Below are 8,175 nucleotides of genomic sequence, written 5' to 3'. Positions count from 1 at the left end.
GAGAGAACCATCAACCATGACTCAGAGAAAATGTGCTGCTAAGATACATTATTGTCTGGCCACCAATGGCCTATCACCCAGGTTCTGGGGGTCTGGAAAAGTTGGGTTTACTGTCTCATCTAAGCCAAAGCTATTTATATTAATGATCAGTGCAACAGCAAATATATAATATTTTATTCTCCCCTTTAACCTGCCTTACTAATAATCTTAATAATGGGAAAAGAAGCCCTCATGATCTTTCTCAGAAGCCCTGTAGTTCCTCTTTATTTCAGACAATTTCTTTCCCCTGAGAGCTTGAGGGAGACAGAAATGGAAAACTCAATGATTTTCTTTCTCTTATATATGAAAAAGAAAGGCAGTATTTGAGTGCCTACAAAGTATGGGAAGTGACAATAAGTCAACTAGTGTTTTTCTGTTCTTCAGTTCTACTCTGGAGAGGGATTCTTTCTCTTCTCTAAACTTAGTAAATGAGAGACATTGAATGGTTCTCTAAATAGCTAAGCATTGGAGCATTTATATTGTTATTATTATTTTTATGCATGCCACTTTCCCTTAGCAATAGAAAAGAAAATAAATAGTCTTTTCATTGCCAGTTCTATTTTTGTTGAGGGCTTAACTAGAAGATATATCTAATCATAATGAGCAGAGCATAAAGAATATTAAGATTAAAAGAACTTATATTTTCCTTTATCCTCTCAACAATCTCCAGATGGATTTCCTAGGGGTTGCCTTCTAAATCTTCTTACACAGTGAGCTGTAAATCCCAGACCCAGCAAGCTTCTGGTTTGGCTGAACATAGCCTTTCATGTACAATATGTACAGCCTGAATAATGGCAGAAAATTATTCAGAGGATAATTACAGCAATTGATCTTGAGATGTTTTGTAGCGTCCTTCATAGATCATTCTTCAAAGCTTTTTGGAGAAATGGTGTCTGTGGAGTCCACCAGAGGCCGAAAGTTTCTAAGGTCTAATGCAAAATAAATAGTCTGTAAGAGTCCCAGTCACCTGAAAAGGGAGAAGGGACAATTCGAAGGAAACTCAGACCAGAGGTCAGAGACAGCTCAAAGAACAGATAATTTTGATGGTCCCCAGATGAATATTACTTCAATCTCCCTCTCAGACTATAGCCTCCATCTCAGATATTCTAATGCACTTAAGTCTTTAATTATACACCGCTTGACAATTTCTGAAGAGCCCTCCTGGGAGTTGTCCCACATGACTCTGAACATCTCCCTGTGAGGTAGGAGGGGCGATGAGCCATCACTCTACTTCTAGATGAGGAAAATCATGAGGAGAGATCAATAATTTCGCCAGGGTCACAGAAATGGTGAGTGGTGGAGCCCTAGGACAGCAGGGTCTTCTGACCATGAATCCATGGGACTCTTCTCTCTCACAACCTCTAAACAGGAAGTGAAGCTCCCATTTGACTTCTAGGGGAAATGCTACTTGCTATGCTGCCAATGGTGATGGCATATGCAGTATCTCTTCTACCAGAGACAAATGATTTCATCCCCATTCTTCTCTTTAACACCACCTCTTTTCACAGACACACACACATACCTTCTCTCTCCTTTATTTTTCTCAATGGTCCTGTGTTAGGCAGAAAACAGATGGGCAGCTGAGCCAGCATACCTGTATTGGACGCAGAAATCAATAGAGACAGTTATTTCATAAACGGCTCCACTAGGCACGAAGGAAATTCATGGCTCAGAGAGAGTGGGTGGTTAGAGAAGGAGGAGGGTTTTGGAGGACGCAAGTGCATCCTTTTTTTGATGACAGCTTGTTCTCAGGTATACCTGGAACATTCACAACTGGGCCATAGCTAAACACACCAGATCAAGTGCTTAGACTGTGACATTTTCATTTTTGTTTCCCCGATACCTGTTATGATGCCTAGCATTAGAACACTTAGTATAGAATTATATAAACATTATAATGTATATTATGTATATTATATATTTTATAATTTTATTTATATAACTTCATAAATGCATTATTATTTAATTATTATGTAAATATTTTAAACTGGACAGATTTTAATTAAGCTGATGGTATGATTTTTGACAAACTTTTTTTTTTTTTTAATTTCTGACAAACTTAAATGAGGCCTGGGTAATTGGTAATTATGGCCTCAGAAAAAAAAAAAAAAGAAAGAAAAAAGATTTGTGGTTGAAACAAAGAAAGCACAGAAATCAAATGACTAACTTAATCTGGTCAATTAATAGGAAACCAAGATGGCCAGATTTGTATCCCCAAATCATTAGCTGGTAATTAACCTTCCCCACCTCCACTTTTTACCAGAGCATTTTTTTTCCCTAGAGAATTCCCATGAAAAATTACAATCATCTATTGTTTTCTAATATGTGCATCACCACCCTTAAATTATCACAATTAAAATAATCAATTATTTCTCTGACGGGACTGCAGTCAGGACTGAGGTTTCTCTAAATGAGATTGGACAAGTTGCGTGTGTTTGTGTGTGTGTGTATGTTCCAGCTTTTAAACTAATTCTTTCCAAGGGGGATCATCAAGGCTCGTGCTCTCATGCAGCTTCATCTAGAATTTAAAATCTGAACTTACTCTTCCTTTCTTTCCTGCCAAAGTGAGCACAATGCTCCTCATTAAGAAGAGGAGTAGGTGGTGTGTGTGTTACAAAACAAATGACATAGGAACATGGAATTGCCATATTCCAACAGATTCTTAGCGTATTAGCCCAGTATTCCATTATCCATCTGTATCCTAAAGGATGTGTTTTGGAAATGCAACACTATTATCTCTAATTTCAATCAAAAAGGAAAGGCATTCATCTGTTTTGCTCACAGCTTGATATGGTTTTTAATCAGTGACAAATGTGTTTAAGTTCTTCTTCAACCCATTTCCAGGTTAGGGCCATAGATGATAATATTTTACAAATTTACATATTCAAATGGGCATTATCCATTTAGAAGAGTGACTTTGAAACACTACACATTTTCTTAGGATGCTATTAATTCAGAGTGTAGCTAGAAGAATGCTAGATTAGGAGCCAGGCAGCTAGGCTCCTAGGTGTGAGTCCACTACTGATTATAAAGTGTGTCTTTGATCGAAGCTCTTCCCCTTGTCCGCTCTCAGTTTTGTCATTTCTAATGCGAGAGGACTGATGTTCTCTTAAACCCTGCAGGGTCTAAAAATACACAATGCTATAGCTTCTATGTCCCAAACCTAGGGGGACTTTTGGAAATTGCCTTCTGTCCCTTATGATATGCTCTTTAGAATTTTCTTAATGGTTGCAACTTTATTTTTTTTCCCTTGAAAGCAAATTTGATTGGCACCAGATAAAGATCATTGAGAGCTGAGACCAGGGACTCAACGCCTTGATCAAGCTGGTTATGAGCACTTTAGGTCAAAAATGATCTGTGACCATCAACTAATAACATTAGTTTTCTCGATGTGTCATGTAAATTTGACTTTGGGAACCTAACCCAAAGACCAGTTCCAAAAAGAATTCAAGTACTGACAGCTTAACAAGGATTGTTTTGAAGGGAAAATAATTTTCATTTGGCCCAGGACAAACTCAAAATAGTCTCATCGCTTTTTAGGACTTTTTAGAACTGTAGTTTGGATGTAGCAAGCCAGAAATGCTTCTTCTTATATAAAGTAACAAAGCGGTTGTGGCGTAAAGTACTGCCACACTTTTTTATTATAATAGTTACCCAGATTGTGAAGAGGTTGCTCTTGTCCATTGTTCATTATAATTTTTTATAATAATGGTAGTTAACATGTATCTGGCGTGCCTGTCTCTTGTATTTCCCCAACTCTACAAGATAAGCAGATGAAGAGACTGTGTGGTTTTTGAGCGGTCAAGTGACTTATCCAGGATAAAAAATTAGGAATCAGCTCAACAATGTCAGAAAGTTTCTCAGCCCATGCAGTATTCCATGGTATATTGTTGTTATAAATTTAGAAATTCAATTATTGGTAAAAAAAAAAAAATTCTTAATTGTGTTTCGCCTCGATCTTAGTCTGTGTTGCTCCAAAATGTAAAGCTCGAGATAAAAACTTGAGTGCAGACTGTTTATTTGGTGATAATATCCAAAGAAATGGCAGTGAGGGAGTGGAGGGGTGAGGCAAGGAAGGAGGATTATGCAGGTGGCTGTTGGTGGCCATGAGGGTGCAGTTCTGTGGCTCGCTGGAGGAACACAGAGGGTAGCCTGCAGATCTCCGCCCACCAGAAGGTGTCCATTGGCTGGGGGTTGCCCCTGCTGGGGGTGGCTCTCCGAACTTCTGGTATCAGCTTCTGCTCAGGCTGAGTGGGATGCTCATGAGAGAAAATTCTACTGCAGAACAAAGATGTGGGGCAAGCTTATCCTGGAGATGGAAAGGGCAGAACGAGGTGAGCCTGTGCATTTAAACAATTGTCCAACCTGACTGCTCTCAGGACATCCACTCCAATCCCTACAATGTTCACGCTATTGAAAGTTCCTCTCTTTCACCTTTGAATGTCCTCCCTCTCTTTTCTATTGAAATTCCACTCATCCTTAAAGGTGCAAACAGGTGCCCATGTTCTTTGAGAAGCCTCTCTGGCCCTGTGACCTTTTCCCTCTGACTTCCTACTACAGTCCAGTCATGAGGCCATGAGATATTCAAACAACACAAGGGTTAGTGGTGCTGATTCCTGCATTGTTGAAAATCTGACTTGACTCCCCCAAAATGTAATTACTAATAACCTACTGTTGACCAGAAGCCTTACCAATAATATACACAGTTGAACACAGATTTTTGTATGCATATCTATATACATACTTATAGGAATACAGACAGTATTCCTATAATAAAGTAAGCTAGAGAAAAGAAAATGCTGTCAAGAAAATCATAAAGAAGAGAAAATACATATACAATATGTATTGTATTTGTTGAAAAAAATCCATGTATGAGTGGACCTGCACAGTTCAAAGCTGTGTCATCCAAGAATCAATTGCACTTGCTCACAGGCCCGTCTTCCCCACTGAGTCCGAATTCCTTGAGGACAGGAGTTGCACTCATCCATGACCATAGCACAGAGCCAAGACCATTGTAGATCCTCTACACATTTTTATTAATGAAATACAGGAGCGAATAAAGATCCACTATCCATGGTTTCTTGTATTTCCATCCTGATCCCCTTTCCTTCGCTTTCTCAGGCTAAGACAGCAGAGTACTAACCCTTCCTATCATTTTTGGTGCCTTTCCCTGGACCTTCTCCAGACCTCTTTGATCTTGAGATGTGGCATCCAGAACTGCTGAGAGTGTTCCAGGTGACAAGGCACCACAGTTGTACATATCGAGGTAGTCCTGGCATCTGTTTCCCTGCCTCTCGATCCGGCAACAGCAACTTCCTCTTCATTGCTGGCAATGGTTTTGATGCCCTGCATTACAGTGATTCATGGACCGGCCTCTCTTCTCTAATGGACTGCAGACTCCTGAGGGGAAGGCGATTGTCTTATTCATCTTCCGATTCCCACACTGGAGAGAAGGTGACATACTGAATGGTCAAGGACAGCCACCTTCTCATATAATAGTAACAATAATGGAGATAACTAACAATGATTAAGCATTTACCATGTCCCGTCTCTCTGAATGCTCAGCACAAATCACATCATTTTCTCACTCCGTCCTTTAAGATGGTCTGATTATCACCCCCATTTCACAGGCAAGAAAACTGAGCCTCAGATAAAGAGACTTGCCTGTGAGTATGCATCTAGCAAATGACAGAGTCACAAATGGACTCAGGTCTCCCTGACCCTAACCAAAGTCTGTGCAATTACAAAATCCAATCCTGCATGGTCTGCTGAGGGCTCTCAAAGACAGAGGAGAGCAGAGATCACCAAGGGCATTGGGGGAAATTTTCTGTCTATTTGTTTAGATGAGTGGTTCTCAACCAAGGGCAATTTCACCCTTCAGGGAAACATTTGGCAATGCTTGGACACATTTTTCGTTGTCACAGCTAGGGAAGGGGGACGGGTCCTCTTGGCACCTACTGGGTGGAGGTCAGCGGTGCTATGAAACATTCTACATGGCACAGCAGAGAGAATCATCTGGTCCACATTATCCGTCGTGCTGAGGTTAAAAAGCCCTGGTTTACCTGGAAAAATTGAAGAGGAAGAACGAGGAGGAAGTAGGTCTAACACAACACAGAGCAGGGTGGAATGACCCACTGCATTTCTTAATTTACCATTCACTTAACCATGCTGGCTCAGGCTGACCTATGGCAGCAACTGCATGTTCAAGTGCTTTGTAAACTGTAATGTTCTCACAAAGGTTAGATTCTTATTGTCAGCACCGCCTCCCTGCTGAGCCCACGTTAACTGACTTCTCAGGACTTCTTTAGAACTTGCCTGAATCTGTTCAAGCTTTCAGAACAGAACTTTTCTGCAACAGAACTCTGAGCCCTCTCTCCTTGACTATCCCTACCACTACTGCCTGAGGTGAACACTGAGAATCTTATCATCTTATTTGTCTCTAACTTCCTTTGTGATTTTTAATGGGGAATGGCCTTCTTAGCTGGCATGGTACTCCAGGCTACTGTGTTCAGGAATGTTCTTGTCCTTCTGGGCCTCCTACCTGGTTTGGTTTCATTAAAAATACAAGATTTGTCAACTTGGCTCATATTTATAATCTACTCAGAGAAAGGATTTATTTCTGGACATCTTATTGTTGGCTTCTTCAAATGATCCTGGCATCTGACAAGGCCTCCCATCTCCAGAACTCAAACAGATCCTCTTCAATGTATGCTCTGGCCTGATACTTGATGTTGGCATCTAGCATAGTTGTGACCTCTACAGGATTATTCATCTTGACCCCAAGTCTCATTGCAAACACTACTGGTCTTGAAGGCCTCCTGAGGACATGGTACTCTGGGTGGGACCTCAGCCTTCTTAGGCCCAATTTCTTGTCCAAGCCCCCTACTCACCAGGATAGCAAGATCAGACATATCTTTCACAGTGAGACTGCAAAAGGCCAAGGATCCAGTTTGCAACCAACTTTCGAGAACTTTACTCAGTATTCTGGGTCCCTTTGAAATTTGTAGTAGATGTTTCATCCATGATTTTCTCTGTACCTTTTTGAATTTCTGTGTTCAGCCTGTAATGGGTTACAATCAATCAAACAAGCAAGCAAGCAATCAATAATCTAAAAAAGTAAATAAATAAGAATTCTGCAACTTACTGCTCACCACATGAAACAGCAGTGTCAAAGAAATGTTCCAGAGTTGCAACAAACAGGAGCATGTCCAGCTGTGTGTCCAGAAGAGGTGTTGGGTGTGATGAGAAGACAAGGGTGGAACATGCACAGTTCCTATAATTCCCTTTTCTCTTTTGCTTTCTCCCCCCATTCTCCCGTAGTTAAATATACAGAGTAGAATGATCTGGGCTTAAAAAAAAATCAGGCTGGCTTGAGGGAAACTAAGTCTGTAGCTTTCCATACTATATCTGGTATCATCATTCAAACCACAACATTGATTTTTTTAGCAGCAAAACTGCTGCTTTGAGACCCCAGGCAAACTACCAAGTACAGAAGTTGGTTTGGCTGGTCCTCCTATCTCCCCGAATTTGTATCCTACCTGCTTTTTTTTCCTCGATTTATTATCATAGGAGATAAATTTTGAGCACCAAGGGTAGCTCTGCTTCTGCAGCTGGCCATTATGGTCATTAGAAAGGATGGAGTCCTCTTCAGTAGCAGAGACCCCAGGTCCCTTCTTTTTAAGCACCCGGGAAGGCTCTTTTTGCATCACCTTGGCAACTGCTCACTGGAGTTCCGCTTGGAACTAGGACCAAAGACAAGCCAGAGTCAACAGCAGAGTAACTTTATACTGAAGCTATTTATATTCCAACTTTGAGGTCAATTTCTCCATCTTTTATATTATTGCCATCATTAGATACTGCCAAAAAATTCAAGCCCATTGGTCATTTACTCTTCCATTTCAGGCTTCTCTTTATGCTATGTTATGTTAAACATTATATATATATATATATATATATATATATATATATATATATATTTTACCAATTTGTCCTACCTCTGCTCCCCTTTCCTCCAAATGCCATCTGGAACCCCAGTTTCACAGTTAACAAACTCCTCTATCTCTGCAAGTCTTTACAGTCCCTTTCCTCTCTCTTTCTCTCTGGCTTTTGGGTGAATCCTGGCAATCACTCAGGAAG

The 8,175-nt window shown here is 40.5% G+C and overlaps 1 long non-coding RNA gene across 1 annotated transcript; it reads right to left on the bottom strand.

Annotated features, from left to right (window-relative positions):
* Positions 1 to 859: 859 nt before the first annotated feature.
* On the bottom strand, positions 860 to 7,745 carry LOC111096607. Its single transcript, XR_005361542.1, has 4 exons — positions 7,578 to 7,745; positions 7,191 to 7,251; positions 1,562 to 1,633; positions 860 to 1,006 (listed from the first exon to the last, which is right to left on the bottom strand). It is a non-coding gene; the product is annotated as an uncharacterized LOC111096607 (long non-coding RNA).
* Between the last annotated feature and the right edge of the window lie 430 nt (positions 7,746 to 8,175).

This window comes from Canis lupus, chromosome 7 (genome assembly GCF_011100685.1).
Source record: "Canis lupus familiaris isolate Mischka breed German Shepherd chromosome 7, alternate assembly UU_Cfam_GSD_1.0, whole genome shotgun sequence".
Lineage (NCBI taxonomy): Eukaryota > Metazoa > Chordata > Mammalia > Carnivora > Canidae > Canis > Canis lupus.
This window is presented reverse-complemented; position numbering and strand designations above follow the sequence as displayed.